Source organism: Polypterus senegalus, chromosome 6, assembly GCF_016835505.1.
Source record: "Polypterus senegalus isolate Bchr_013 chromosome 6, ASM1683550v1, whole genome shotgun sequence".
In the NCBI taxonomy this organism is placed as follows: Eukaryota; Metazoa; Chordata; class Cladistia; order Polypteriformes; family Polypteridae; genus Polypterus; species Polypterus senegalus.
Window position 1 is genome coordinate 2,187,340 of NC_053159.1, and position 13,861 is coordinate 2,201,200.

At 43.0% G+C, this 13,861-nt stretch overlaps 1 protein-coding gene and 1 long non-coding RNA gene across 31 annotated transcripts in view; one reads left to right on the forward strand and one right to left on the reverse strand.

The window, feature by feature from the left end:
* The first annotated feature begins 814 nt into the window (after positions 1–814).
* The window catches only part of clasp1a (cytoplasmic linker associated protein 1a), a 317,477-nt gene continuing 304,430 nt past the window's right edge, over positions 815–13,861 (forward strand). For 28 of the 29 annotated variants that reach the window (XM_039755243.1, XM_039755255.1, XM_039755246.1 and 25 more), the window contains exon 1: positions 815–891. The gene's annotated coding sequence lies outside the window, so the exon portion shown is untranslated. Of the gene's footprint in view, positions 892–12,534; positions 12,648–13,861 lie in introns of those variants that run through there. The other variant, XM_039755244.1, reaches the window with a different exon arrangement.
* On the reverse strand, positions 9,251–12,441 carry LOC120530734. 2 transcript variants are annotated; one of them, XR_005634008.1, is made up of 3 exons: positions 12,270–12,441; positions 9,509–9,641; positions 9,251–9,409 (listed from the first exon to the last, which is right to left on the reverse strand). It is a non-coding gene; the product is annotated as an uncharacterized LOC120530734 (long non-coding RNA). The 2 variants fall into 2 exon arrangements; XR_005634009.1 differs by having other exon boundaries at positions 9,251–9,437.

Here is a 13,861-nt window from a genome sequence, read left to right on the forward strand (position 1 = left end):
ATAGTTTTTAAAAAGGAGTGCATGGAGTTTGCATGTTCTCCCCGTGTGCTCCTGTTTCCTTCCACAGTCCAAAGACATGCAGATTAGGTGCACAGGCAATTCTAAATTTTCCTTGGTGTGTGTGTGTGTGTGTGTGTGTGCGCCCTGCCCGCGGTTTGTTTCCTGCCTTGTGCCCTGTGTTGGCTGGGATTGGCTCCAGCAGACCCCCGTGACCCTGTAGTTAGGATATAGCGGGTTGGATAATGGATGGACAATTTAAAAAAAAAGCAAGATCACAAAATTGTCAAAATGTACTGTAACTCACAAAATGCGTCCTACATTCCAATAAAGTTTAGCAAACACAGTTGTGCAATTTTTGCGGCCAAGCCTTCCATCATTCACGGTCATTTTCCCCGCATCTACTCCGTTTGCTGTTGTCATTATTTACGTACAATAAGAAATGAACACCACACAGAAAAAAAAAGTTAATTAGTAGGAAAAAAGGATAGCACAGAAATTAAAATAACGGCCAAAATGCACGTACTATACATTTCATAGGAATGTAAATCTCATAAAACTATTTCATAAATGCAGAATAGGTGACGATAACGGAAATTACATAAAGAGATCCGGTAGTGGAGAATCGACTCACCGATTGTCAAACAAGTTGGAAAAAATTCCCGCAGCCAGGGGTCGCCGAGGACCGAGTTTGGGAAGACATTCGCGCGAACCGCCAAGCGGATACGAGCGGCTGCACTCAGTGTTGTCGACGAGCGAATTTGACGTCACGCAGGCGCCCGGGCTCCTCAGGACACGCCCTCTGCTCGTTGCGTCACGACGTTTTTCGGCGACGGCGGTTGGAGAGGCGGCTGAGTACCGAAGCAGGGCCGCCGCTGTAGAAGAGACCAGTTGGTGAGTACAAATTAAATGCGGGGGAAAAAAAGGGGCGTTAGAATGGACGTGGGTTCATTTCTCTTCAGATAGTCAACAGTTTCTTGAATGACCCAAAAGTGTTGTAGCCATCGTAAATCAGTAAGAGTGGCGCGCGGTGCGGTGAGGTGCAGTGCAGGGGTCTGCTTTCCCCCAAAAGATGAGATCAGCTCAGGAGGAAAAAAAAAAAAATCCGCATTATCCCTGCTGTTCATTCTGGTTTTTTTAAAGGGCAGCTCGGTTTGGGGCTGCAAGGCATATACAGTACAGCACCTTTGGCAAAAGAGAAATGATAGCGACCTACAAATGCAGAAGACTTCACGCCTTCAACAGAATTCGTGGAGCAGTACGGGCTAAATTCAAGTGCTGCCCTCGCTGATTTAATAAGCTTTGTCGGATTGTTGCATGCCGTGAAGTTTGTCCCTTTAAATTCCTGTCATGTAGTGCACTTCACAATGACCAGCTTGAAAGGTGGATATAGCGCCATGAACAGCATGCATCATCATCATGATGTACAGAGAAAACCAAAATAAGTTGTACACTTCCAGAACGTCACACCTGGTGAATGTAATGAAATTCAAAATAACAGTTTAATCAGAGACAGGGATCCACTATGAGACACAAGGAACACACCAGAAATAAAAGGCAGGTACTGGGGTGGACAAACCAGTGGAAACAACTGAAAATGAAACACCATTGGGCTGCCAGTTCTGGACCAGAAGTGCAGGCTTTAATCCAACCCAATATTTATGACATGCATTGGATGATGTGGTTTAATTAAACATCGTGTTGTGTTTTTTAAGCTGCCTAGTGTATGTTTTTACTTTTGGGGAAACTCAAAAACCTCTTAGTACCTCAGGTTTTCCTTTCCTTTTTTTTTAAACTACGTATAGTTAAATAGTGTGAGTTGTTGGCGAGCATACAGCCTCATAATTTAGTTTAAATTTACTATCACATGTACGGAGTACAGCAAAATTCTTACTTGTGGGTCTAATCGACAGAAGTTTGTGTATTGGAGTGTCAGAAAAGCAAGAAGCCATTCAGAGTAGTAACAGAGTCCATCTCTATTCAGTGCGCTAGGAAACTGCAAGCAAGTATGGCAGCCGCGGTGTAGTTAAAATGTAAAATCACTGCCGAAGAAATAACTTGGAGTGTGAAATAAACTCTTCATCAAGAAATGAGGGGTGGCAGGCCTTCATTTCAGAAGTTATTCCCATGATGCTTTAGGTTTCCTCTTTATGATGTGTAGAGCACTGATGATAATCTTTCTATTATGTAAAATAGAAGTAAAAGTAATAAAGTATCAGGAAGATACTTTCAAGTCCCGCCAGACAAGACTTTGTGCCAAGAGATTTAACCAGGCCCAGGGTCGGAAATAAAAGACAAAGAGTAGATGACAAAGTAGAATATCTTAAAGAATTCAAAAAATGTTGGTGCAGTACACATGCAGGGCAGGTTAGAGATAATGGAAGTACAAAAATTCGAAAGTCTCAAAAAAAAAGGATAGGAAAGATTGCATCGGCGTAAGCAAATGGAAATTACTCGGTGAAATAGCGGAACAGCGAAAAAAGATTGAATATATTGTTTGGATTTAAACTTTATGTCGGAGACTTGTAGATCGTCAAATTTGTGTTGCCAGCGAGAATTGAAAGATTCCAAAAACGTTGGCACGGTATGAAGTCCCGCGAGTCAGAGACTTTTAACATGCAATTCTTTCAAGTCACGCCATACTTAAAACCTTTGGAAGCAAGTCCTGTGAGACAGCGACTTTTGCCATGACATTCTTTCAAGTCACGCCCTAATTACAGCTATTTTCAAACAAGACCACGGTCATCTAACCTGTTGAGTGAATGCTTTTGGCAGATACGCTTTATAAGAGCTGAGAGCGCAGGAAGTGTATCAGGCCAATAATTTTAGACATTCTAGATCTCACATCAACGACTATGCGAAGAAAAACAAATGAAGAAAAGACATTCAAAAAAAGTCGTTTGATTTATCAGAGAGAAAGAAATGACATTCACTGACAGGCAGTTATACGTTGTGTTGTCACGATGCAAGTCCAAACACGGAATCAAAATTCAATAAGATCTTGAAGAAAAGTTAATTCCAAATAAAGTAAAAGTGAAAATAATGCATATGTAACAATTCCCATGGAAATAACAATCGTTTTTTAAATTGTATATGTGGTTAACCAAACCAGGGGGTGGGTGAGCGAAGCCCCCTAGTAATTATAATAATAATATACATTTATAGTGCACTTTTCAACTAGAAGGACCTGGGACAAGAATCCATGAACTCCTTACTGCAAGGCAATTCCACAAGTATCTATTTAACAATATTTTAACAAAAACAAAAAAAAAAACGTTTTGAGTATACAATTCAAAAAATTACTCCCATGAGGCTTAGGGTTCCTGCTTATGATTAGATTAGATTAAATACAAAGGGAAATTTAGATGAATACAGCAGCAGAAACATACATTAATAAAGGATACGACTGCTACATATTACAATGGTTTCTGTGATGCAAAATCATAACAATTAATCAATCAATAAATAATATTCTGCAGAATTTGCAAAATAAACTTTAAAAAGAGTATCAGCACTTACTTTGGGATAAGCCAACTAAATATCTGCATTTAGTTTACTTGCAGGTCTGATGAACAGGACTTGGTGTACTGGCGCGTCAGCGTGCAATTTCAAAGAAAAGAAATGAAAGGTTATTTCCATGATAAGATAGAAAGAAGGTTAAAGTCACAGCGTTTTGGTTGTATGGCCTTCATGAGGTGTGCAGACAACAGACATAGGCAAGGGGACAACGCCAGGCAGATGAACAGAAAAGACGAGAGTACGTGTGAAAAAGCTGCCATTAGAGTTAATGAAGATGAAGATTAAAATGTTTGTTGGCTGTTAAGAGAAATATGTGATCCCAGGTGGAAAGTGAGCGTTGCTTTTTCTGGTTTCCTTAGAAAAAATAAAGTGTCTTTGAAGCCCTGTGACAGAACACAGGCAGCGAGATCAGTGTGGCTGAGATGAAGGGACTTGAAGTGTCCTACAGTCGGCTTTATGAGGTCTTTGATCTTAATGGCGTGAATGTTCTGCTGGCCATCTACCTGTTTAATCAATGACTGGGTACCTCCTTACGAGAAGTGCAGTAAATAAGAATTTTAGACTGGCAAGAGGCCCATTGTTGAATACTGAATTTACCAGAAGGACCAGATCGCTGCTGACATATTCACAAGTGACACAGCAGGTCCTGTTACAGCTCAAAGTGCCGGGTGAGGAACGTGGCAGTCCTCTGTGAGTGTGAAGTGAGCTGCAGATGAGAAGTTTTACTTGAATAAGGTGGTCGATGATTGAGGGAGGGCTAGAAAATAAAAAAGAGGCTGCTGTGGAAGGGTCTGCAGAATTGGGAGCTGTGGGAGTGCTGGGGTGGAATGGGAAGACTATCAGGATTAATTGGTCATTGTGGGTCTTATATGTTGGTCAGCCTTGATGTTGTTTTTAAAGTGCTTTATAAATAAATAAATATAGGGCTTTCATTATTGGACTTCCTCTCAGAGTGGATGTTACGAGGTCTACTCCTGGTGCGATTGATGGCGCTCTCCATAATATGAGAGGCACATCTCCTATCTATGAAGCAACCCCTCATTCTGAGTGCTTCACTACAGGCGTCACCCTAATCACTACAGAGGTGGTGACGTCAAGGGAGCTGTGAAAAAGTTGAGAGTTTTTAGTATGCTAGGGATGGATGGAACTGTAGAGAAGGGAATGCTGTGAGGTGGTTGGCCTGTAACAGAGGATTGAAGTCCAGGAAAGCTGACAGATCTACAAATGGCAGAGTTGTGCTGGAAACGTTGACTGTAAACCTGAGAGATCACTAATGAATTTCTGTAGCTGGCCTCTGGAGGAAGAGGCAACACCGATGCAATTGTCGATATTTCGTTTGTAGAAGTCCCATACAAAGCTTAGGGTCGGAAGAAAGGAAATGCTCTTTCACCTAGCGGGCAAGGATGTTGGCATAGTTAGGCCCCATTCTAGTACTTCTCGCAATTCCGCTGACCTGGTGAAAAAAGTTGTTATGAAAATAGAAAGCACTGAGAGTAAGAACAAGTTCTGCCAGTCTGATGAGGGCGTTCATGGGAGGATCCTGGACTGGGCATCTGCTGAATGCCTGTTTGAGGGCAGTGAGTCCTTCATCGTGAGGAACATCTGTGCACAGGGAGGGGACGTAATCAACATGCCACCACTCTCTGTAGTTCTAGCAGACACATACCTTTACATGAAACCTCTGGATTCTTCCTTACCCACAAAGTAATTTGTTCAGACGCTAACCTGAAAAGTCTCATAGATCCTTGCAGCAGCATATTCCCAAGCTGAATTGCAGTTGAGCCCCAGACGATAATCTGCCACCGGCCCGATGATCACGCTCGATTTACAGTGGCGGCATTGCAGGTGGATGACCTTCCCAACCCCTGCTCTGACGCTCATGCTTGATTCACTAACAAGGAGAAGCACTGACAGTAGTTCTTGTTCCAAGGAGGGGGACCACCCCACTTCTCCCGCTCAGACAGTTCCGTTAAATTCAGAGAGGAAGAGCCCACCATCCCTGGTGGGTCAGGCTAAATTCATGGAAGGGGACCAACGTGGATTGCGAACACACTGGGTCATGACACCGTGAAGGTTGGGAAACAGAACATCGCTCATGATATGAGGTCAAGCCAGGTCTGAATCCTTTCCACCGTCCTTTTATCCTCATTTTGGATTTTCGCCTCTTTCATCTCCAGATGCGCTCGTAACTTTTATCCTTGCTTTGGATATTTGGCCTTTCTATATTTTTGGACGAGTAGCTCGTCTGATATGCAGTAACGGTGCTCTTTAGGCTGGGCAGTTGAATATGGGACTGTTTAACGGATCTCTCTTTACATTCCTCAGAGTCTCTTATATGCTCAGATGTTACGTAGACAGCTACCAGATTTTTTTATGCACATTGTGTGACATTTCTCAGCTTGGCAGCCTGTGCGAGAGGCAGTTGACGTGGTCCTGTGCACAGGTCTGCAATGACATCAGTATTCAAATAATGTACGGTAACAAGGCAGAGGACAAATCTTAACATTACTAATTAATACATTTCATTAAAAGAGTAACAATGAAGACAGCTTTTGTAAAGGCTGCCACATGGCATGATGCCTGGCATCTTCATCACTGGTTATGTTTTCCTTTGCAAGTCCAAATCCAACCTTGACATGACTTCACACATAGAAACGTAACAAATGTGACCAATGAGAGGAGAGCGTTGTGTGCATTCATTTATTTAGCTAATAGCTGAGCTGTCCCAATGTCTCCTTTAGAGCCTTCTCAAACTTTGTCAAGGTTTCTGCTTCAGCTCCATGTCTTGGTAGTTTCTTCCCGATTCCTACAACTCTTTTGCATAACAAAATGCTTCCTGGTGTTAATCCTAAATGCACATTCCCTCGATTTCCACTGGTGTCCTCAAGTACGTGATTGACTGTTTAGCGGAAAGAATTCTGCCGATTCTCCTTTATTTTTATTTTTTTTCCAGAAAAATCTCGTTTTTTTAATTAATTTATTTATTTTTAACTCTTTCAGGGCGGACGTTGACCTTTGTCGAAATTCAGAGGTAGAGGACGGTAATCAGCTGTAAACAGCGACAAACCTCCCTGTTACATTTTAGTTCGACTCTCCTTGCTAGAAGGAAAGAAGCCTTTAGTAGCTTTTGAGAATACTGAAAACTCTGATTTGGACCCCACACAGTCTCCTCTGCTCGAGATTACACAGATTTAATCCTCCGAGTCTGCCACTCTTGGATGTCTCCCATCATGCACCTGGTTGCTCTCCTCTGCACCACTTCAAGTGCTGCTATGTCTTTTCTTGCAGCACGGTAACCAGAACTGCACACCGTACCCCAGATGTGGTCTCACTACTGCATTATATATTGTCTGAGCATAACGCCCCTTGATTTATATTAACTCTTTGAGAAGTGATTCGTTTTTCCAAAAAACTCGGCTTTCTGAAAAGCACACAAAGCAATGGTTTCACGCATACGTCAACATAAAACAACTGTTGCTGTGTGCTGTGGCTGCTGTCGGCGCCTGTTTGCCATCTCTGGCGGCTCTGCGAGGGGTTGGCTCAACGGCCAACAGGAATGTGTGGTGGGCCGGCTGCCTGGCTGTCTTCACAAGGTATGTGGGTGGCAGTCGAAGCGTGGCACAATCCGGTTTGTACCTCCTGTCATTATAAGTGGTGGGCCTCCTGGGTGAACGCTGCCATAGGCGCTTCAGCTACATGAATGTGTTCAGCACCACGATCAGCTGATACTGGTAACCTCACTTTCGTTTTCGATCTCCATCTCCAGATCACTTGCATCAAAATCAGAGTTTGGATTCAGCGATAATACACAAAAACGACGTCCACAGAGTATTTGGTGTCTCACCAGATGTCAGTGCCATTTTAGAGGTCGTTTGCTCTCCGCTGCTCATGCACGCGCAGGAAGTCGAGGTCAAGTCAACAAAGTGAACTTTCCTTCTAGCAAAGAGAGTCAAACTGAAATCTAACAGTGAAGTTTGTCGCCGTTTACAGCTTATTACCGTCCTCTACCTCTGAATTTTGACAAAAGTTGATGTCCGCCATGAAAGAGTTAATAAATAAAAAAAAAAAAAGATTTTTCTGGGCATCGGGATTTCTGCCAGGCTGAAAAAAATATGGGATTTAGGAAACGGGAAGTACGGTGGAAGGAAAAGATAAATAAAATGCTGCCAATCGTTGAAGCCCTCAGGTGTCTGTCCACTACGCGATTAGAAACGTGTGAACAACTTTGAGTCACCGTGTGTCTAAATGATGACAACTGTGCGCTGGCTGTGGGTACCTTTTGTGACCCACGTTTTCAATTTGGCATCGCAGGGCAAAAGGACTGCAGACACGAAGGAGAAATGCGTTTTGTCAACGAGGAGGTTTGCAAAAAGGGGTGAAGGAGCTCGGCAGATGGTGTCTAACTCGGTGAACGTTACTTAAGGTTTTGCCAAAAGAGTGTCTTCATTCGATAACAGAGTGTTGGCCTTTGACACTTTTGTTCTGAGAATCAGGTTTAATGTGTCAGCGATTCAGAGAAAGTGTAATGGATTGGAGCAAACATCTGTGGCTTTCTTATTAACAGAAAAAAAAGCAACATAACTGAAAAAGAATAAAAAAAGGTTGGACAGTAATCGGGGCATATGTGGCAGAAAAGTCATGGAGGGAGACCGGCATGGGCCGTAAACACAACGGCATGTAAAATGCTGGGCTGTGACATGACACAGGTTGGGAAATGCTGCAGTCAAACATCCATCCATCATCCAACCCACTACATCCTCACGGGGGTCTGCTGCACAGGGCACAAGGCAGGAACAAACCCCGGGCAGGGCGCCAGCCTGCCAAAGGGCGGGCGTGTGCATGCGCACACACACCAAGTACACACTAGGGACAATTTAGAATCGCCAAGGCACCTCACCTGCATGTCTTTGGACTGTGGGAGGAAACCCACGCAGACACGGGGAGAACATGCAACCTCCACGCAGGGAGGACCTGGGAAGCAAACCCGGGTCTCCTAACTGCGAGGCAGCAGCGCTACCCACAGTCAAACATCCATCCATTATCCAACCCGCTATATCCTAACTACAGGGTCACGGGGGTCTGCTGGAGCCAATCCCAGCCAACACAGGGCGCAAGGCAGGAAACAAACCCCGGGCAGGGTGCCAACCCACTGCAGGCAGTCAAACATTTCTCAGTTAATATGACCTTTCATTAGTAGTACAGGGTGGCCCACCTCCACCGAGATGACTGCAGTACGTGGTGAAGAGAAAAATGATCAAATTTGGTACTCGCATTTACAGAAGATGCTTATGATGACTTTAGCAAGATTTAATAAGAATGCAGCAGTTTTTCAGTTAAGCGCACTTCCATATAAAAGCCCAGTGCACTACACAGACCTTACTAACATAGGATGGCTAAAAGACCTCCATCCACTTTCCAAACCCGCTTATGCTGAGCAGCTGGAGCCCGTCCCAACATCCACAGGGTGCAAGGCAGGAGTAATCCTCCATCGCCGGACGAGGCTAAAAGACGTGCAACATTAGGCCCCGAATCAGACCTTTAGATATAAACAGAGAAATCTCCATTCATCTTCTAAACGTGAGCAGAGAAATACAGTATCATACATCTACATTTCTCTCTGATCTAATCATTGTAAAAATTGATTGTGGCAATTGTTAAGCTCCATTATATGATAAACTGCATGAAAACACATTTTTATTAGTCATCACTATAAAGCACATGGAGGGTAAGTAACATTCACACAAAATGACGCTTTCCTTTAAGTAGACACATTTAATGATGTACCACTAAAGTGGCTTACAACATCTGGAAGAGTGTGAACAGACCAAATCGAGATCAGGAACACAATGCAGGGCAGTTAAATGTCAGGGTGTCAGATTTCAGTTTTATTGCGCTGTAAACATAGAGAAGACACTTTGTCTCTAGAAGGAAATTAGAAGCTCGAGAGAGAAATATAAAAATAATAAAACAAACGACAACCCCTTAAACACACCTGAGAACATCTAGCTTGGATACTGGAGAACTGCTGCAATCAATAGGAAGGCTGGCTATAGGTGGGAGTGAGATGGTCAGACCTGTCCAGATGTTCATTTGAAGACTTCAACATTTGAGTAAAGCAGGTGACACTGAAACAGAGGAAAAAAAAAGCTGAGCCACCAAAGTGACCCCGTTTACCGTCTGGGGGGGAAAAAAAAAAAAAAGAGGCAGCTCTGGATTAGTAACATCAAATTGACACAAACTATGGCAGCTCATCTCTTTGCAGACGTCTGTCCCTCATGAACTCCGGGTTAGAAATGACAACTTCCTCTCAGGTCAGGTGGTTTTTAATGGCGGAGGAGGCGGGGTGATGAACAGAAGAGACGTCAGGGTCCCTCAGATACGTCGTCCTCCTCCTCCCCTCTAGGGCAGAGCAGGTGTTACATTCAAACTCTTCCCTGTATTTTTGCCCAGGCCCTACGCTCGCGTGTCGGACATTGCAGAATTTTCATCCAATTTGTTACTTAGAAGTCAATTCTTGCTCTTAATAGATGTCTTCACTTTGTCATTTTGGGTTACTGAGTGCAGACTGATGGGCAAAAATGGCAGACTCAGTGCCGGTGCTCAGTTATTTTGCGCCTGATGCCAAGCTTATTAGTGTAACAGCCGACTGTTCGGCAGTTGACTCATGTGGCTGGGTTCCCCCTTATGATATGCCCCCTAGGCCAGTGCCTAACTCACCTTAATGGTGGTGCCAGCCCTGGGCAAGTGTATCTGTTCAAATTAAACCTACAAGACAAAGTTTACAGAGAATGGAGGGGTCTGCATGCTTTACGAATCCACTGTTGCTGTGTTTTGTGTTGAGTCTTATTTGGAGCCATTTAAGATGAAGTTACTTTACACGTGTACTGCATGGCCCCCGAGTTACATCCTGGGGGGCTGCAATGGCTGCCATTTTCGCTTTAACCAAGGGGATCCCAATCTTGGTCCTGCAGACCCTCTGTGGTTGAAGATTTTTGTTCCAACCAGCTTCTGTTTTTAATTGGACTCCTGGGCTAATTAAGATTCTGCTTTTTGGGAACAAATTTGAAAATTAAGTTTGGTAAAAAAAAAAAAAAACACAAATTATTAAAAATGTACTAAGTGGTTATATAGGAATAACTTTTTTTTTCATCTTGATTGTCATTCTGCTTTTCCAGGTGTTCTGATTGTTTAATTAATCCATTATTTACTAATTAGAGGGTGGGACGCTAAAGTAGTGGCAGCCTTTCACGATTCAGTGTTGTCTGCTCGGCTCGTTTTTATTTGTCATTAATAAGGTACAATGAAGGGACGGGAGCAAACTGCACAGAGAAAGGGCAACATAGAATGAAATCAACATAAGAGAGTTGAGCATTTAAATCTGTAGCAAAAGCAGAAATATTTCTAAGTGTAAATCTCATGCTGCTGTGCTTTTCTGAATGTAGAATAAGAGAAGAGGAAAAAAAATGGCAGCTAATTAAATGAGATCAGCGTTATCAGGTGGGATCACCGATTGTGAATCTGGCTGGAACAAAAACCTGCAGCCACAGTGGACGCCCGGGGACCCCCTGCTTTAACCAATTTCCTAATTAGGTCCTATTTCTTTACTACTAAAGTAAGTTGGTTTTAGTGAACCCTTAATTGCCCATTTTAGCTTTAGACAGGTACCTTGGGTTTTCATTTTTGCCCATTTTCTTAACCAGACATCAGTTCATAATGAGGTTCAAATGACTAAGGAACTGGCCGCTCACATGCTTTTGTGTAAACCTGTGTACATACATCATGAAGTGTCAGTGTTAATGAAGTGTTTTGAAAATAAAGAGAGAGAGAGAGAGAGAGAAAGGAAGGACCAAGAGGTCCAAATCAGTTTCAGGCCACCAAACATATGGATGTGGTTCTCAGAAAATGAAAAATCTACAATGTGATAAAAATTGGTCTTGATAGAATGAAAGCACCAGCAAGCCATAGACTTGAATACCACACTTCATGATCTGCTAGGCATAGCTTCCAATTATGAAATTGCATGAAACGAAAACTTGCAGCCGCTGTGGCCCTCCAGGAATGTAACTGAGGACCCTTGGTGTATAGCAAGTGAAAATAGGGAGAGTACCCCCTGCTATTCACACCCTTGAGATCATTTATTTCACAAATAACATCATAATAATAATATCATCACACATAACACAAGCCACTTCCAAATGCAAGACTGAGCACAGTTCTGTGACGTTAAAACATACAAGGTGTTAATAATGGATGCTCTTAGCCAGCAAAATAGACTGCAGAAAGCCCATTAAACAAGAAGATAAATTGCAGACATGGATGAAACACTGATTTAAGAGTTTGGAGTTGGTGAGAACCCACAGTCCTGCCTACTAGCAAAAAAAATTGTAAGACCCTAATATTCCGTAAAGACCAATGGCCAGCCCCTTGTTTGGGTTTCATTCCTAGTCAAGCTATACAACTGGGCATTGAGAAGCCCTCAAGTAATTTTAGTAAACCAACCTGCCAGCCATGCATTTTTTAAACTTGTTTTTCCAGTACAAAGTCTATGGAGAGTGTAGTCTGTGCAGATCAAAGCAAAGACACAATGCAGCAGAGTTTATTAGAAAAGAGCACAGCCACAGTCTAGAGCTGAAGTCATAAAAATCACAAAGAAGGGAAGCCGACTGACTTACACGCAGAATGCACTTTTCACTGTGTGCCAAACTAGTTTCCTCGGTTTCATCCTTAAGCGTTTGTAGAGGGGTTACTTTTACCTGTTACGTTTGCCACCTCCATTTGCTGCTGGCTCAGATGCTTAGGTGTCCTTGCCTCCTGTAATTTGTCCACGCCGTGGGCTAAGCAGGAGGCTGGCCATCCCTAAAGCTGCGCTTCTCAGTGTTCCGTCGCCGGCAGGAAGCGTGCGTCAGTGTCTGAGCGCAGCGGTCCGCTCGCGCACGCGCGCTGCCAGCCTATTCTTGTCCAGTAGCCGTAAAGCTTTGGGGCGGAGAGCTGCTTTAATGTGTACGGAGTGCTGCGAGAAAGACGGAATTACCTGGCAAATGAATACGCTCTGCACCGTCGGAGCCTTCAAGAAATCACAAGTCGGACATCATGAAGTTAATGCGGATCGCGGAGGCCGATCACTTGATTAGGTGGGCCAGTCGGTGTTTTGTATAAAAGTCAGCTTGGCTTCGATTTCTTGTTTTGGAAAAGGCAATCAATAGGAATTCGGCCAAGACGAGATGTAACAGTATTTTACATTAATGGCCATTTGTTTTTGGGGTGTGCAATGGGTGTGCGCTCGTCTGCGGCCGTGTGTGATGCGATTACCGGGTGGGCTGCTGCATGTCATTGTTAAATACGAGCTCTGCCCTTTATTTGGCACGGCTGCCGAAATGCGTAAAGCCGAATGGTTGGGATGATTCGCCTGTGACATGGACAGGGGGCTTCATCGATCCGACTGTAATGCGGGATACTGTATGAAGCTCATGTGATTGTAATGCCTATGAAAGTCGCCAAATGTTATTAAAGACGGACTTTTTCGGGTTACGTGCTTCACGTAATTGATGAGGTGTGAATTATGAGCTACCTTTGGCTGACAGTCATATAAATGGCTGTAAACAGCTCCGGTGACGAAAGGTGCTGTATAAAACCACAGGTTGATTGACTGTCTCATGCCAAGTGGCTACGAAGTACTGCATGGCAAATGGGGATTTAATCAGAAAGACTTCAATCATTCCAGTTCAGTTCAAGTTTATTGTCAGGTGTACAGAACTGCAGTGAAATGTTTACTCGATGTCTTCCAAACACCAGTAAAAGTGAGATATACTGGCTAGCAGCAAACAAAGGAATTAATACAACATCATAAACTAAATGCAACGTATCTATCTATCTATCTATCTATCTATCTATCTATCTATCTATCTATCTATCTATCTATCTATCTATCTATCATTATAATATAATGCCTTTCACATCTATCCATGTATTGTTATTATATAGTGCCTTTCACATCTCTTATCTATCTATCTATCTATCTATCTATCTATCTATCTATCTATCTATCTATCTATCATTATAATATAATGCCTTTCATATCTGTCTATCTATTATTATAATATAGTGCCTTTCACATATCTATCTATCTATCTATCTATCTATCTATCTATCTAGTAAATATAGAACAGAAGAAATGTTATGCAAAATGAGGGTTGCAGTACCAGCTGATAACTCCATTTAATTATAGGGCTGGTATCATAAAGAATAATAAATAAAATAAACAGCAGAAGAGGGTGCAATACAAGAAAAGAGCCATAGGGTGTGTCAGAGAGGTCTCGACGCCTTGATCGCTGGGTCCAAACTAAAT